Source organism: Trachemys scripta, chromosome 5 (assembly GCF_013100865.1).
Source record: "Trachemys scripta elegans isolate TJP31775 chromosome 5, CAS_Tse_1.0, whole genome shotgun sequence".
Taxonomy (NCBI): domain Eukaryota; kingdom Metazoa; phylum Chordata; order Testudines; family Emydidae; genus Trachemys; species Trachemys scripta.
Genome location: NC_048302.1, coordinates 112,881,916 through 112,898,730, shown reverse-complemented (window position 1 = coordinate 112,898,730; position 16,815 = coordinate 112,881,916). Strand labels below are relative to the sequence as shown.

Here is a 16,815-nt window from a genome sequence, read left to right as displayed (position 1 = left end):
AGATACTGGGGAAAATAGAAACTGTAAAAGTTTAATGATCATTTCAAGTACATGCAGCGCGATCCTGGAGAGAAGCATCAAGCAATTAATTGCTCATTAGCCCCAGATTTTCTCTCAGAAGCAGGTGCCGTGTTGCAGGGTTATATTCTGTCACACTCCTGTTCAGTGCTAAGAGGATCAGTGCAGAATATTGGCTGCAGTGCCTTTACTATGCTGATGAAAACTAGATCTATATTTCTGTCTCTTCCAATCCATCTGATTTGGTGAGACAATTTATCCAGTGCCTAATGAAGACTAGGGCATATATGAGGGTGGGCTGGTTGAAACACTTTACCAGTAAGACTGAGATAATGGGGCAACAACCAGAAGAAAAGACAAAAATTATATCAGCAATTCCAACTGCTTTCTACCTTCAGGTCCTCTCTACCTTTCAAGCTCTCATCCTCCCTGCTTTGCAATATATGTATATTCCCTTTCCAGCCTTTGCAGTTCCTTCCCATAAAGTCCCCCTGCACACCAATTCCCAAAGATCAAATGGTTATTGGCATGTGCATACAAATAGTTTCCCACTCTGGGGCTCCAACCAGTCTAAATGGTTTAATACCTGCTTCTATGTGCTAGTCCACTTTTAAATTCTTCTTGGGGTTTTTTATGTGTTTTTGAGACAAGGGCACACATTTTAGCCTGATTAGATATTTTCAAATGTCTTGACTTTCAGTCCTCAGAAAGAAGTTTTAAAAGTTCAAAGTACATTTTATTTCTTAACATCCTTTAAGTCACCTTAAACATCATAGGTTTGTGTAGCTACGCTGGCCATCTTATTAAACACATATAACACTATGTAGTACGAATAACTGTGATTTCTTTTCAGAAGTTTTAATCTTAAGAGCTTTAATTGCTAAATAAACCATATAAATTGACAGTATTTGCACACTGGACTTGTGGCAATTTATCCAGAAACGAGAGCACAATCCAAAGTGGTTACATCGGTCTTGACCAGTTTCACAGGATTAATCAAAAGCAATTCAGACAAAAATAAAATAGCCCAGTTTTTTAAAAAAAACAACAACATATTGTACTGTAAATACATAATATAAAATATAATGTAAAATGTTACATACCTGTGACCATAGGGACACCAATATTTTATGCTTAAGTGCACTGTTTCTAATTTAAGCTTCATATCTGAGGTTGGACATACTTCCTGAAACACATCTGAAAAAACTTTTTGGTTAATGAAACTGCCTTTTGAATGGTCAGCCAGCTACAATCTTGTTCCTCGGTCATAATTTATCGAAAACAATATATAAAGATATATCACACACACACACACAAATACCCTCAAAAATTAGGACATGCCAGAATTAAGGTTGCCTGTGTAACATTCATTTGGCCTCTTTGTGCATATGCATTATGATCTGATCTTCAATTATCACATTATTTTTCCACAAAACCCCTGCTTCATTCAATGCACGGGATGGATGGTGCTCACTTAATGAACAGCTATTCAATATATTTTCTCCTCATTGCTCAACTTGTGGCCCAGGCCTTATTTACTCACCCGAAGACAGAACTAATTTTCCTCATGGATTTTATTAAGGGGCTCATCTTTCTAGTCACTGAGTGCTTCACAATTAATTCTTTGATCTTTAGAACACCCCCATGTAGGGAGGGAGCAGTATTACCTCATTACAGATAGGAAATGCCTGAATTAAGTTTCCCAAATTTTGAGTGCTTAATTCCACAACCTTAATTATGTTCCTTTTAATGTAGTTTTTGTGTGTAATTTTCTAGTTTTTTAAAAAAAAAGCAAAGTGAAAAAACAAATTCCATCGTGTGCCAGCTCCACCATACAGACTTCTGCCATTTAAGTGAATGGACTAACTGATAGCAGTAGTAGGCTATTGTCCTCTATGTGGACTAGCACTGAAGAGGAATATGAGACTCTTTGTCAGTAGGTTTGACTGATATTTGCTGACAGCAGAAGAATGGTGAGACTCAGGAATTGCACACCACTTTTGGCGGTGTATATTGTGTGTCTATATACTAGACACTTCTGTGAAAAGCACACCATGTCCACACTGAGGTGTGCAGTTATAAGCATCAGCAAAAGGCTCTGGCAGAGGCCAGACAGTGGTGAAAGACTTCAGCAGCTCCCCACTGCTGGATCCTTCCCCTGCAGCAAGGTTGAGACTTTCCCGCTGCCAGAGTCTTTCCCTACAGCAGGGGAATGGCTCTATGAGCAAGGGGGCGGCTCTGCCAGCCTTTCCCTGTTGCTGGGATCTTTCCTTGAATCAGGGACAGGACAAAGCCTTTCCCCGCTGTCGGAGACTTTTCCAGCTAAAAATAGCAGCGTAGACAGGGAGACACAGTTTAGGTAAATAGAGAGTCATGTAGAGTATGTGCTTGAGTACATACCCACAACCTTCAGGCATGTCTTTACTCTACTCGCCTAAGCAGTGTCTCACTATCTCCATTGCTATTTATATATGTGCTCAGGGGGTGGGGGGCTACACTGGTACATGCCACCGAAAGAAGCATGAAACTTAGACGCATCCCCGCTTCCATTCCAGACTCTGGAGCGGGGTGTACTCTAATGGTACGGTCATTTCTGCTTATTCATGCCCCTCCCCCCAGATAGACCCCTTCTGTCCTGTTTGCCCAATCTGCCCCTGGTCCTGTCCCTGACCTGTCTCTCTTCCCCACCTATGGCTCCTTGGCCCATTCTCCTTGCCTATCCAATCCCACTCTGTACTCTTCAACCTTCCAATTCCAGTCCCAGTCTCCTTTCCCAGCCAACCCCAGTTCGCTCTCCAACTTCTTTTCCTCAGTCTCCTTGCCCAGTCAGCTCCAGTTTCCCCTTTTAGGATTCTTGTCAGGTTTGTCTCTTCCTTCCCCATGACCCACTAGCTTCCAGTCCTTGTCTTCTTCCCAGGTCTTCTCATCCAGTATCAATTTCCTTCCCCCCGCACACCCTTCCTGGCTGCTTGCCACAACCTCCCCACTCTCTTTTGCCAGTCAGTCCCAGTTCTCCTTCTTGTCAGATCTGTCTCCCTTCTCTCCCCCTCAACTCCCCATCTCTTCTTCCAGTCTGTGTTCCCCACCAGTCAAGTGGCTCCAAGTCCACCACCAACACTGTTTCCCTTCCTGGATCAAATCCCCCACCCCTGGCTTCTGATCCCACTCTCTTTAACCAAACAGTTCCAGCCTTTCCTCTCCCTGCTCCCGCCTCAAGTGCCAGTCTCTTTGCCTTGCCAGTCAGTTTCTTTCTCAACCCACCATCCTGTCCCAGACTCACCAAACTTCTTGTCCCATCTCCTGCACAGGGTTTGTCCCCTCTGCATTTGAACAGATTACTTCCTTCTCCAAGCTGCCAGCAAAGGGATCTTTGAGTGTATCCTGCTCTGATTTCTGGTGCCTGGTCCCACCCTGGCCAGGAACAACTATTACAGAGAAAGTCCAAATTCATCCTTTTAGCATTGAGCTGGAGAGAGCATACTTAGTTTTTCTGAGGGATGGCACATGCACAGTCCAAGAACACATGAGTTGTGAGGGGATGGATTATACTCAGTTGCTCGGTGGAGCTGGTGCATGCACCGACTTGTCAGCATTAGGAACTATGAGAGGATGGAATCTGCTGAGATTTTAGCTGCTAACATCTCAGAAGGGTCTACTGTCTTACAGTTTAGCTGTAATCTGGTTGTGGTGAATGCTATGAGGCCTCACATTGTAACTTCAGTTTCCACAAACGGAGGGTGTAGGGCTTCATCAGATCTTGATCATAGAAAGTGATCTACTTCTATGGCATCATTCTCCTTTTCTACCAATCTCACTGATACCCTTCTGTGGGGTTTAAGGATTCATATGTGAGAAGGAATCACGTTAGGGGTGTGCCAGCATCACCTCCCACTTGCTGCATGGAACTTCATGGGAGTAAGATAATGCTAACTTATTCAGCATTAGCATACTCACCTTTCTCCTACAGGCTGTTGAATCTTCCATGCTGTTGAATCCATCTCCTTAAAGGGGTATCTGGATAGTGTGACTGGTGGAAGGGTGAGTGGGATTACGAGATGCTAAAGATGGCCCTGGCTTCCAGTGATATCTGTCTGGATCCTGGAGCTGTCTTGTTTTGTGAGATGCAGGCCCCCTATTTCAGTATATAAGCACCTATATGTGAGTACAAGCAAATCTCAGCTCCCTAATTCAAAGTCACATCCAAAATACATTAAATCTTGATTTGTACAGAGCTGTTTATTATTGTCAGGTAATTATTGATGTAGGCTGTAGGAAACAAGCTAGTCAAAATGTGGTATTCAGAAATAGCATTTCTTACAGGATCCAAAACTCCCATAGATTTCAATGAGCCTAGAAGTTGGTCCACAGCAATAATTCAGATAAAAGATGTTTTGGAAACTTTTAAAGAACTGAACAAAGTTAACATTGCCTCCCATGAAAACTATAAGGAGACATCTCAGCAGCTAACCTTCTTTCGTTTTTTCCTTTTTCAGCTAATTAAATCCCATACTGCAGAGTAATCACATGGTGCCAGTTTCTGCTCCCTGTGACACCCTAACCTGCACCCTGCTGAGGTTGGAATAAGCATGGAATCTGACCAATATTATTTCCTTGTGCTCCTCCATCTGTCTGTCTGTAGCCACAGGTCATTTCTTGTTTTATATTTAGATTGTTAGCTTTTAGAATACAATAGAAATAAATAATAATAATAATAATAATAAATAAAGCACAAAAGCCCAGCAATGGCATGTGCAAAAACCTTGTTACATTTTGTTCCATTAGAAATAAAAACATTCAAAAGGCTCAGATAATAATTTAGTTTGGATTCCTTAGCATATTTACTAATTTACTTCTGTTAAAAAAAATCACATTAGCCACTGGGCAAATTCCTTCCGTCCTCACTCAGGCAAGTCTCCCATTGATATCTGTGGGAATTTTGCCTGATGGACACCATCCCATGAGGTGCTAAGCATCCCTAACTCCTATAGACTTTCTGGGTCCTCTGTAAAGTCCGCAATATTTTTAAATAATACCTCCTGTCACTTCTCCTACTGCTGATTCAGCATATTATAACCCTGTATTAGCTGTGCACATGGTGATTTCAGTTTTACACAGACAACTACAAAGATCAAAATTAAAACTAACAGGTGATAATAGTCTGAGTCTACATTCTTAGTCAGCTAGAGGTGAGTTCAAATTTTTGAAGATTTACTAGTATGAAGAGCTGTAAATGGCTGTCTTAACAAAAGCGCTCAACAAAACAGCTGACGCCAAACTCTTCAGCAGTAAAACCCAACATGGTAATTTAGGTCAGCATCTTGTGTGTGGGACACAGTAGTGGTTTGAACTTTAATATTTGGTTGTTTAGTTTTTTGTTTTTTTTTAAAGTAGGGTGATTTTTCTCTTTAAAATGTTGTGAGCAAACTTAGAGCTTATGAAATCAAGGGACTTTTCACTAGCTGGGCCAAATTCTACCTTGAGGCACCTGTTGTATTATTCTCATAGCCCTTGATTCTCAATGCACACACAGCTCTGGTGAGACATTTTGAAGTCAGCAGCACACTGCAGGTAGGCCCCATTACAAGGTGTCTCTTAAGGGGGAGTTGTGTCCACTTTCAATTCTTGCAACCTCCCTCTGCTGTACTTTCTCATGGGGAACCTGCATTTGGATTTACATGAAGGGTAATGATGTGAGAACACCTCTTCCTAAGAGAGAGATGTTGCCAGAGGAGAAAGGAAGATGAGACAACACTGTGTAGGGGCAGCACACTATGAGGATAGAACTTTCTTCCTCCATGGATCGGTCTTCAGAGCATGGAAGCTGCACCAGGTGACCCCTCCGTTGTCCCCAGAGACCTCTCCTTTCATGGAAACATTTGTTTTTCTCTAGTGTGTTTTACCATGGAGGGTAGGATATAACACATGGTGCTAATTAGGGTGTGATGGCTGCCAGCTTGGCTGACACACCAGAGACTGAACTAGGGGATTCCACTGTTAAAAGCATGAACTGCTCAAGCTTGAACTAAAGCTCCCTTGCAGGTACTATAACAAACTCATAACCTCTGTGTATCAGGCACCAAGGTGGGGACCTGAAACACATGCTATCCATTGGGTTGCAACAGCATAAGAAGTAAGTGTAATGCAACCCATTATTTCAAACACTGCTTTTCAGAGTAAAGTCCATGGAATCATTCCTGGTGGCCCATAGAATGAAGTTGTTTGAGAGCTAAACAATGGAAGGACTGGGGTGTTTGAAAGGAAGATGACTCTGTGAGCGGCTGTCTTTCAAGAAGGAGCCTGCAGAAGGAGAATCTCTGATTTGATACAATGAACAATGTTACTGGAGGGAGGGTGATCATAGGCCAAATACAAGTAAAAAGCTCATTTCACCACAATGTGCACCGGCCTAATGTGGATGATACCCATTTCTTTAATATATATTTCAAACAATTATTAGAGCTTCTGGGTATTGTAACTTAGGCATTGTAACTTTGTTCCTTTCTTGGGTGGTTAGAACTTCTAAAAGAACATACACAAATGGTTTCAAACATCACAAGACATTTTTCTGAAATTCTGATTTAGGACCTGACCCAAAGCCCATTGAAGTCACGGAAAGACTCTCATTGGCTTATATGGCTTTTGATCAGACCCCATGTGGATGGCTGCTATATACTATACCACAATATTACTGCACAGTCACACTTTCTACCACTCTTCCTTGGAAGAATGGAGAGAAACTACTTTGCATTATGGGATTTTATTCTTCTTAATTTTGTGTAGCATTGAGGTACCATGTTGTTAGGCACTAAAATAAAGTAATAAATTGACAGACCTATAGGTAGGTAGAGTATATCTATCTCCCAGTGTCTCAGAAGTTCCTTAGGCCTATATTACAGATGATGAAACATTATTGTTTTGAACTGTGATCATGTAACAGCTTGTTTATATGACAAGAAGCATGTGTTTGAACCCACAATCCTTTATTTATTAATATTTCACATTAATGTTTTTCTTTAAAAATAATCCCCCACAGCTTCTAAAATGTTCCATGTCTGGGAACAGGCCAAGGAAGATGTTGGTCCCAATTGCTCTGTGCACTGGGCTAGAGAGGAAAAACACTGTGCAGAGAGGAGTGTGCCTTCAGGGGGCAAGACATAGTATATAGATTTTTTTTTCTCCCCTCCTCTAGTTTTTTGTTTTGCCTGTTACCTGTGGGTGTGGCCAGGTCACAGTCATCAAATAAACAAACAAAAAAACCCACGAAACCTGTTTTTAAAATGATTTCAATATGTAGATAAATAAACCTTCTACTCCAGGAATGGTTGGAGCCTGGTGGTAGGAGCTGGAGGAATTGGATAATTTGCATTTACAGCTGGCTCTGTATTTTTAAATGCAACCTACTTCACAGTGTTTTCTAAACAACAGTACCTAAGGAATTTTAGAAAAATAATGAGGCATTGTTGAGCCAACCATGGAAGTGAGCTCAGTGTTCCTGGGGCTAAAAATTCTGTTTGTAATTCTGCCTGGAATCGTTTCTCGGTGGGAAGCTGAATTGAGGAGAATATCTAATAGAAGAGAAAAATAAGGAAAGGAAGTGCATGGAATTGTAAAAGTGAAATAGCAGAAGTTTTAAATACTGTGGTACAGAGAATCTATTGGTACTGAAATGTTACTTAAGTGCCTATGAAGTGAATAACAGTGATGGAAATTAACTGTTCCCTGCAAAAATGAGAGACAGAGAGAAATTTCAGGGGGTGGGAGGAGAAATCAGGAAATAAGATATAGTATAAAAGTTTAATATTTTTATTATCTGCATTTGTGTAGGGCCCACAATGTGCTAAGGGCTGTCCACATTCACAGTCCCTGTTCTGAAGGGTTTACGATCTAAGATCCCAATCCTGAAATCAGCTCTGCTTGAGCAGACTCTTCTGACGTTGATGGGTCTCTGTGCAGTGGCATAAGGGTCTATTGTTTGGGAAATGAAACTGTTGACATTGTACAAGCCAGTTAATAATTTGTCTAATCTGATAGGCCCCAACTGAGCCAGGCAGTAAGGATATACTTAAGTGAATAAGCTTTACATGTGTACTTAAGGTCGAGCAGGTACTGAAATGCTTTGCTGGGTAGGAACACAGAGCTTAATCGAGGTCCTAGAAATGTAGAGTCTTGATGAGAGATGGGCATGTGCCTCAATTATTTGGAAGCATTTTTAGAAGGTTCCTTTAGAACAATTTTTAAATGTATGGCCTGCAAAGCTACTAAAATCTTCATTTTCTTCTGGGAAACTGAGGATAATTATTTCATTGTTCCTGAAAACGTACTGTTTGGCTAGATACAATAAAGCATATTTTGTGCCGCAACTTGCCAGGGACTTAACTTTGCCAAACTTCTGTCTCCTCTTTGCTAGTTTGTTCCTAAAATCTTGGAAGAAGTAAATCTAGTAGTGTTTGTACTATGCTTGATGTCTGTGTGGCCTTTGGGCAGCTTTAAGTCCGTTTCCTTTCCTCTGAAATTAAAACAAAATTATACAATAATAGCCAAGTTTCCCTCATGATTTGGTTTGCCAGCAGGGTTTTTGTATACACATACAGTTATGGGTTGTCTGGGGAAACAAGTGTCACTTTTTTCCCTCATAAAATTTTGAACAAAGGTAATATTATTTTTAAGGCTGATAGAAAAACAGGAAAATAAATTAGCAAAAAAAGCCCCCGCCCCTTTATTTTTGTCAACATCCAGTAAATTTCAGCTCCCCCAGCCCCATTTTCAACCTCATGATGGGCTCCAAATGTTTTCTAGTAGTTGAGCATTGATTTTCTATTGTCAGTGTTTGTTTTTTTTCTGGTAAAAATCAATTTTCTTTTGTGATTTATTTTCAAATACCAAGTTTCCTATATTATCCCCTGCAGAGCAGATGCTAAATTCAGCAGCTAAGGACCATGGGGTAGGACCAGTCTTTCTGCAAGGCTTCTGTTTGTTGAGACAACTTTTATTGGCTATTCTAACTTCCCATGCACCTTCTCTTCACCAGCCATTTTCCCTCAAATTTCACTCTACGGATTACCCCATTGCAATTCTATGAATGGCACAAATGGTGTGACCTCTTGTGCACACCCGGCACTATCTAAAGCCAGTTTTTTAAGCCTCTTGGCGCAGGGACCATCTGTCTGTTCTGTGTTTGTACAGCATTTAGCTCTATGTGGTCATAGTCTATTATCAGGGCCGGCTCTAGGCACCAGCAAAACAAGCTGGTGCTTGGGGCTGCACATTTTTAGGGGCAGCATTCTGGCGCCGGCCATGCCGCCCCTAAAAATGTGCCCCGGCCGCCCTAACTCACCTCCGCTGCTGCCGCTCGCGCGCCACTGCTCGCCCTCCCTTCCAGGCTCTCAAACTGGAGGGAGGGGGAGATCCCGAGCGGCCACGGCCCGCGAAACAGCTGTTTCGCGCGCCACGGCCGCTCGGGATCTCCCCCCCCCCAGGTTTGAGAGCCTGGGAGGGAGGGGGAGACCCCGAGTGGCCGCAGCGCATGCACTGCTTCTCCCTCCCTCCCCCTCCCTCCCTCCTAGGCTTGAGAGCCTGGGGGGAGGAGGCAGGGCTGGGGATTTGGGGAAGGGGCGGAGTTGAGGCGGGGCCAGGGGTGGGGTAAGAAAAAAGGGGGGGAGCACCAAAATTGTTTTTGCTTGGGGCGGCAAAAATCCTAGAGCCAGCCCTGTCTATTATTATGCCCCCTAGGTGCTACAGCAATACAAATATATAATAATAATAATAATTAATAATAGACTTGCTGTGAACTCAGTAGGAATGATCTTTGAAGTGACACCCTTTCAAGGTTTGCATCTGCATTTTATTGTGAGAGCTGATAAGATCACAACCAAAGGGGATATGACTTCAGACTATTAAAAGGCATATTCAGTATAGAGTTAGTGTTGAGGATAATTTGGAACTAGTGTTATGAGATGAACTCAATGACAGCCTTTCCAGCCTTTCTGTCAACATTTTTACCAACTTTATAAATTATAATAAATTAATGGAGATATCCTATCTCCTAGAACTGGAAGGGACCTTGAAAGGTCATCGAGTCCAGCCCCCTGCCTCCACTAGCAGGACCAAGTACTGATTTTGCCCCAGATCCCTAAGTGGCCCCCTCAAGGGTTGAACTCACAACCCTGGATTTAGCAGGCCAATGCTCAAACCACTGCAGATTCTCTGATCCAAGATGTTGAAAAGCTAACTGCTACTAAAGTACTTTGCTGCTTCTAAAATTTCCTAAACTTCTTTCAAGTCCCATATGTTGCCAACTCTGGTTGATGCCCCTATAGCATCGTATAATTTATTTAAGTTATTACTACACCAAAAAACCTTTAAGGTGAGGTTAAGATTGCAGTAGCTTATCAATGTTTTGAATCCATGTCATTTTTGAAGAACTAATTATATTGTATTATATTTATTACAGCAGCAAGATTGGGATCCCTTTGTACAAATGCATATGAAGAGTCACTTTCTGCTCCAAAGGTCTTAAAATCTAAAGAGAAAAGACAAAGAAATGGTGGGAGCAGAAACAGAGGTGAAGTGACTTGCCCAAATTACCCAGGAGTTGAGCTGGAAATAGAACATAGGTCTCCTGATTCCCAGGTCAGTACCCTATCCATGGACCATGCTGCTTCCTCTCTAAAGTGTTATCTCTAGGAGAATGATAGTTAAAATAAAAATCAAATATTAGAACAGGAAATTCCAAATTAAGGTTAAACCTAAAAGAACACCGAGGCTCCCATATTGCAAGTTGTAGCTGGTTTATCAGGACTTCCCCAAAAGCCTTAGGATGCTCATCAAGGCCCCTGTGCACCACCAAACATGGTTCATTGACTTCCCCTGTAAAGCTCATAGTCCCCTCTGTGAGCCTTGGAGGCATATGGCTCAAAAGCCTAGTTAGGCTCATTTGGAAGTGTACCCAGAGCCTTGCTGGGCTCTTCGGGCTTCTCCCTGACAAACTAAATTAGTTTTATTGACAAATAAAAAACTTCTGGTGACTCAGGCCCCAAACAGTTTAAAAGTTCATAGGTGGGAAAGGGATCCCCAATGAGCCAGCTAAGGTCAATTGGGGGATTCTTGTATCCCACAGCTCTCAGAAGGCCCTCAGGAAGATACTTCCTGATCCCCATTCCCCAGTCCTAACCCCTGCAGCCTCTCTCCAATGCTACAGCTTCCTTTAGGCCTGTTGGAACAGGGCTCCTTTTCTATGGACTTCAAGATGACAATAGGAGGGGAACTAGATGAAAACAGGGAAGAGCAGCAGTGGGTCCTTAGGAGAGATTTGAAATGCAAAGAGGGTTTCATTTTTTTTTTATATGAAATCACATTGTTACTTAGAGCTGGTCAAAAAAATTCCCACAGAACAGTTTTCCATCGGAACATGCAGTTTTGCAAGAATGTTTTGATTTTGATTTCACACAGAATGGAAATTCTGGTTGCTAACCACCTCTACCATTACTTTTTTTCCCTTTCTATTTGTTTACGATGTAGTAAAAATGCAGGCAGTTTGCAGGATGAGGGAAGTATGTTCTAGAGACAAGCGTCCACAATCTTACCTCAATTAAATCTGCATATATCCAGGGTAACACCATTTACATCAGGTGGTGACACTGGATGCTCACTGCCGAAAGTTAGAACAGTATCTCCCCTGGTCAGTCAGATTTTTTTCTATATAAATCTCTTCATTAATGTTATGATTAAGAGAACACACTTAGAGAAAATGGGTAAATTTTTCAAAAGGCCTAACTCCTATTTTTCAAAAGTGACTTTGGCACACAGAAGCCTAAGTTCCATTGACTTTCAATTATAATTATGAGCATAATTAGAGGTGGGCAAAAATTTTTTACTGAAAATTTTGTTGATGAAAAATGCAGATTTGGTGACACTGAAACATTTCATGGATATATGTTGATTTTGGTGAATTGTTTCAGTTGGATAAAAACTTAAATTCCAAAAATTTGAAATGTTTAATTTCAGCATTTTTTGAATAAAAAGTTTCATTTTTTTAATTTGAAATGACTTCTCATTTTGAAATTTCCTTTAATTTAATTTTAAAAATAAATAATTAAAACATGCTCAAAATCTAAATGAAGCATTTTATTTTGGGTTGATCAAAATGTTTCATTCAACCCAAACTAATCGCTTTTGACTTTTTGATTTGCCAAATTTTTTAAAAATATTGTTGTTGGTTAAACCCCAATTTTTTTGAATTGCCAGCAAACTGAAAAATCTATTATTTGCATAGCTCTACTCCTAAATCACTTAGATACTTCTGAAATTTAACCCACTGTCTATAGACCAGATATTTATGTCTTATATGGGATAGGGGATATGACATAGGGAATGATCAAAATAAATGAAAATACCACATGTTAACAATAATTACTAATGGTAACTGAAATGTATGATAACAGAACCAATTCACCTTTATTTTGTTGAAATATAAAGCTCAGGGTGAAGATTTTACTCCGATGACTCTCTGGTATGATACACTACAGTGTTTCAAAGCTGGTGACAGACGCTTCCTGTGTTCTCTATTTAATTATACTGTTCCCTAAAATTATGATCCACAGACAAGCTGTAGGAAAGTGAAATGAGTGTATTAACCATTTCCTGGGAGGCATGGTTGACTGCAACTCCCAGCCTGTTTTTTTCTCTTTGAGCTTTATAGTGTTGCTTTAACTCATCTTCAATAACTGCCTTTTGTTTTGGTGTGGCATAGGATAATCTTGATATATGCAGGTTGAACCAAGAACGAAAAGATATTGGGGTAAAAAGGACTTTAAAAATTCCTGTATCTTTAAAGAAATCTGACAATAACAAATAACTTATTTTAAGGGAAAGTAAATACTTTAAAAAGGTCAGTTATGCATATTGTATAATCCAGAGAGAGTGGGTGAGTAACATATTGATTATTAAAGATACCTTATTTTTTTGTTCACTGTAAGTTTGAGTTTTCTGTTTTTTTGCTATAGGACAAGTAAGGTACAGATGGGGTTGTGGCTGGAAAGTCTAACTCATGAGTCATACAAATGGGTAAACGGAGGTACAAAGAAACCAAATCATTTGCTCAAAGTCACACAGTGACTCAATGGGAAAGTGTGGGAATAGAGCCTGAGAGTCCTGACTTCCACTCTGACTGCTAGACAGTGCTGCCACCAGGCAAGGATTTAGACTTGTCACAATGTCAGCCTGACATCTTTTTATAATCAAATTCCCCTTTAAAACAAAATCTCCTGGAAACCTTTCCAGAGCAAACTTTTCCATATTCAGTCCAGTTCTCATGTTGAAACAGAGTGTTGTTTTGGTGGCAAATCAGACTGTTGGCTAGTGTTGATGGCTGTACCGCTATGGGCACAAAACATCTGGAAGCTGTAAATCCAGAGGGGGAAAAAATATCTCCTCTTGTCCTATGTAATTAAAAGCTCTTAAAATTTTACAAGATAGCTTGTTTTCCAGTTGGGCATTCATTCCCTGGAAGCAAAACCTTTTTTATGCTTTTTTATATCACAGTGAGGTAGTGTTTAAGTGACAATAATCCTTTTCCATTCATTCCTCTCCTTTGAATGTCCTTTTCACCAAATATCTTAAACTATAAATTTTTATCATCATGATAGTTACTTTGGTTTATCATAAACTCCATTTGTTGTTTAATCGCTGCCTCTAATCTTGGAAGACTGGGTTCCCAAAGCCCCTAGAACAGGGGTAGGCAACCTATGGCACGCGTGCCAAAGGCGGCACGTAAGCTGATTGTTAGTGGCACTCACACTGCCCGGGTCCTGGCCACCAGTCCAAGGGACTCTGCATTTTAATTTAATTTTAAATGAAGCTTCTTAAACATTTTAAAAACCTTATTTACTTTACATACAACAATAGTTTAGTTATATATTATAGACTTATAGAAAGAGACCTTCTAAAAATGTTAAAATGTATTACTGGCATGTGAACCTTAAATTAGAGTGAATAAATGAAGACTCGGCACACCACTTTTGAAAGGTTGCCGACCCCTGGCCTAGAACATGTTGATCCTTGCCACATCATTTTCAGTGAAAGATGTAATAGTTTATGGATGGGACTTGTAAAGCAACCACAAATTTGGATGCAAACATAACATTATATGGGTGGAAATACTGTGCCAGTGTTGGCTATTTTCTTTTTTTAAAAGCTGGTCTTAAGAAAACTTGGGTGATTGATAGTCCTTTAATGCTCTAAACACTGACCAGCAAAAACCATAAGGCTTGTATTATTTCCATTAGCAAGCTGGCATTAGTAAAAAGTAAAAACCCAAGGTACAGTATTAAACAAGGTTGTCAAAATATTGGAAAATTTTTAAAGACCAGATCTATATCAATTAGGGGGAGGGCACCTGGGCCCTACGCATAGGTGACTCTGGAATCCCACAGATCTCTTGGGATTCACCTGGTATGGGAGTGAGCCTCATGGACTATTCTTTAAGGACATGGGCCCTGCCCCAACCCCATTCCAAAGGATGCTGCTGCTGTTGTTTTGTCCTATGATAATCATACGAGGCCATAAAGTTTGAGAGTGAATTCAGCAACCTGTACAGGGTCTTTTGTAAGGGCATGATATAAGGGGTCCAATCTGAAAAACTTCACTTTCCTTACAATGCTACATTCAAAAGCATGGGGAGGTGACTGCTTCCCACACATCTTGCCCAGTGGATATATCTGAGTCTATCTCTATTGATTTTCATTTCTGCAGTGTGTCCCATTCATGGTCTTGTGATAGTGGATGTTGTTTTCTGAGAAGCTTTGATATAAAAAGATCTTTAACCTTTTGTCTATTTATTTCAGCTGATATTTCCCATGATAGGATGTTAATACATCAACTATTGTCATTCCAATCTGAGCTGTCGATCTTCCAATTTTGGCTAGATCATCTGCTACCTCACTCCCGTATACACTAATGTGTGATGGAATCCACTAAAAAGTCAGTTTATTGCCTCGCTTTACAACCCTCTATTTCTGCTCTTCTTATTTCTTGCAATGCAGTGAAAACAGCTTTCAGTCTGTCTGTCTGGCTGGATCAGGAAGGAACTCTTCAGAGGATCCTTGTGTAGATTTCCTCCCCAAAATCTCCCTTGGACAGGTGTTTCCACATGAGGGTGATCCAGCCATGGGCTTGCATCCTTGACCGCATAGCTGACCAAATATTCTATTGAGCCTATTGATGCAACTCAAATGTTGCATCTGTATATGAGTATGGTTCATATCTGGATGCAGTAGTCAAGTGCTACAGGGCCAATTTGACTGCAAAGAGATGCACCTAAAGAATCTAAGCAGCATCAACACAGAACTCCACCTCTGAAGCTGCTCAAGGCATTTGGTTTGGGATGGGAGAGAGTAAAGGAGAAGGGCTTAGTAACACCGTCCTTTGAAATTGAAGAACAGAAGCAGGAAAAGGGGGTTTTGATGGTGTAAGTGAGAATTCTGGGGGCTCTATAGCCCAGTTGGGGGCTCTGCAGGGATATGCTGCCTAGTAGGGTGCTACTGCTTCTCATCATCATTATCATGTTCCCATTACGCCTCTGGCATTTAGGGCAGCGACAAAGCTCCTCCACTCCTGTCTGTTTCTGGTAAGTCTTTCAATGGTTCCCCAGTTGTGTCCCAGGTTTTTCAACAGCACCCCACAATAGTTTCAATGCTTAACAAACTCTGTGCCCCTTTTCCTTGTCAGCCCCTGCACTTTTCTTCAGGGAAACCCCTAATCCAAGGCTGCTTTTGGAGACCGCATAGGCTGGAAAATTGAGCCAGCGCATCCAGCTTCCTTTTGTGCAGCTGCTCTGCAATACAAAGGCCATGTTTACACTAGGGCACTACAGTGGCATAGCTTCAGCACTGTAGCTATACCACTGTAAGCTGGTAATGCAGACTCAGACTCCAGCAACAGAGGGGTTTTTCCATCACTGTAGGAACTCCACTTCCCCGAGTGATGGCACGAGATCGACGGAATCATTCTTCCATTGAGCTAGCTGCATCTATGCCAGGGTTTAGGTTGGCATAGCTATAGCACTCAGCATTGTGGATTTTTCACACGCTATCTCAACCTACATTTTCATTGTAGACCAAGCCAAAGGAACATCAGAACGATTTTAATAGATTTATAATCGATTTAAAATGAGCAGGCTTTAAACCACACACTACCTCTTAATGACTCTCTGGGTGTGATGTCTTCATGGCTTCTTTAACTCCCTCTGTGAGGTATTTCAGTGGTGCTTATGCTTCAGTGACTGCTCAGAGGCAAACCATTTGCACCTTTCACTATTACACTGTAATAATTGTGTCATCACATGAATGGTTTACAAAAGTGGTTCACCAGTTATCACCTATCCTGAATTTCTTGGCACTGGGATATCTTTACTACTGAGTTAACTCAGGTGCTTAGCACCAGGGCCTGACCATCTTTATTTGCCTAGCCCAGGTGGAGCAGCCACAATGCATAGCCATACCCAAGTTACTGTCCTCACTGGTGCTGCTCTTACCCATGTGTGATGCTAAAACTTCTCGGGGCATAGTCTGTGTTCTTTGTGCTGTGGTAAGCTGAGCTGCTCTGATTCTTTCCCAATGAATTATGGGACAACTTATCTGTCCTTCTGGGCACATAGATGGAGTTGTGGGAAGGCATTCGAGGACTTTGAGCATTGGATTGGTTTAGTCTGTGCGCTCGCTGCAAAGTGCGATGTATTAGCCACCTCGGTGAAAGAAGTAAATGAGCTTTAGCCTGCAGCCCCATACAGGCTGGATTAGTCTG

The 16,815-nt window shown here is 41.2% G+C and overlaps 1 long non-coding RNA gene across 2 annotated transcripts in view; it reads left to right on the top strand.

Moving 5' to 3' along the window:
* The window catches only part of LOC117877744, a 44,269-nt gene that overhangs the window by 12,954 nt on the left and 14,500 nt on the right, over nucleotides 1-16,815 (top strand). For both annotated transcript variants that reach the window (XR_004645808.1, XR_004645807.1), the window contains exon 2: nucleotides 10,469-10,647. This is a non-coding gene — a long non-coding RNA (uncharacterized LOC117877744). The remainder of the gene's footprint in view (nucleotides 1-10,468; nucleotides 10,648-16,815) is intronic.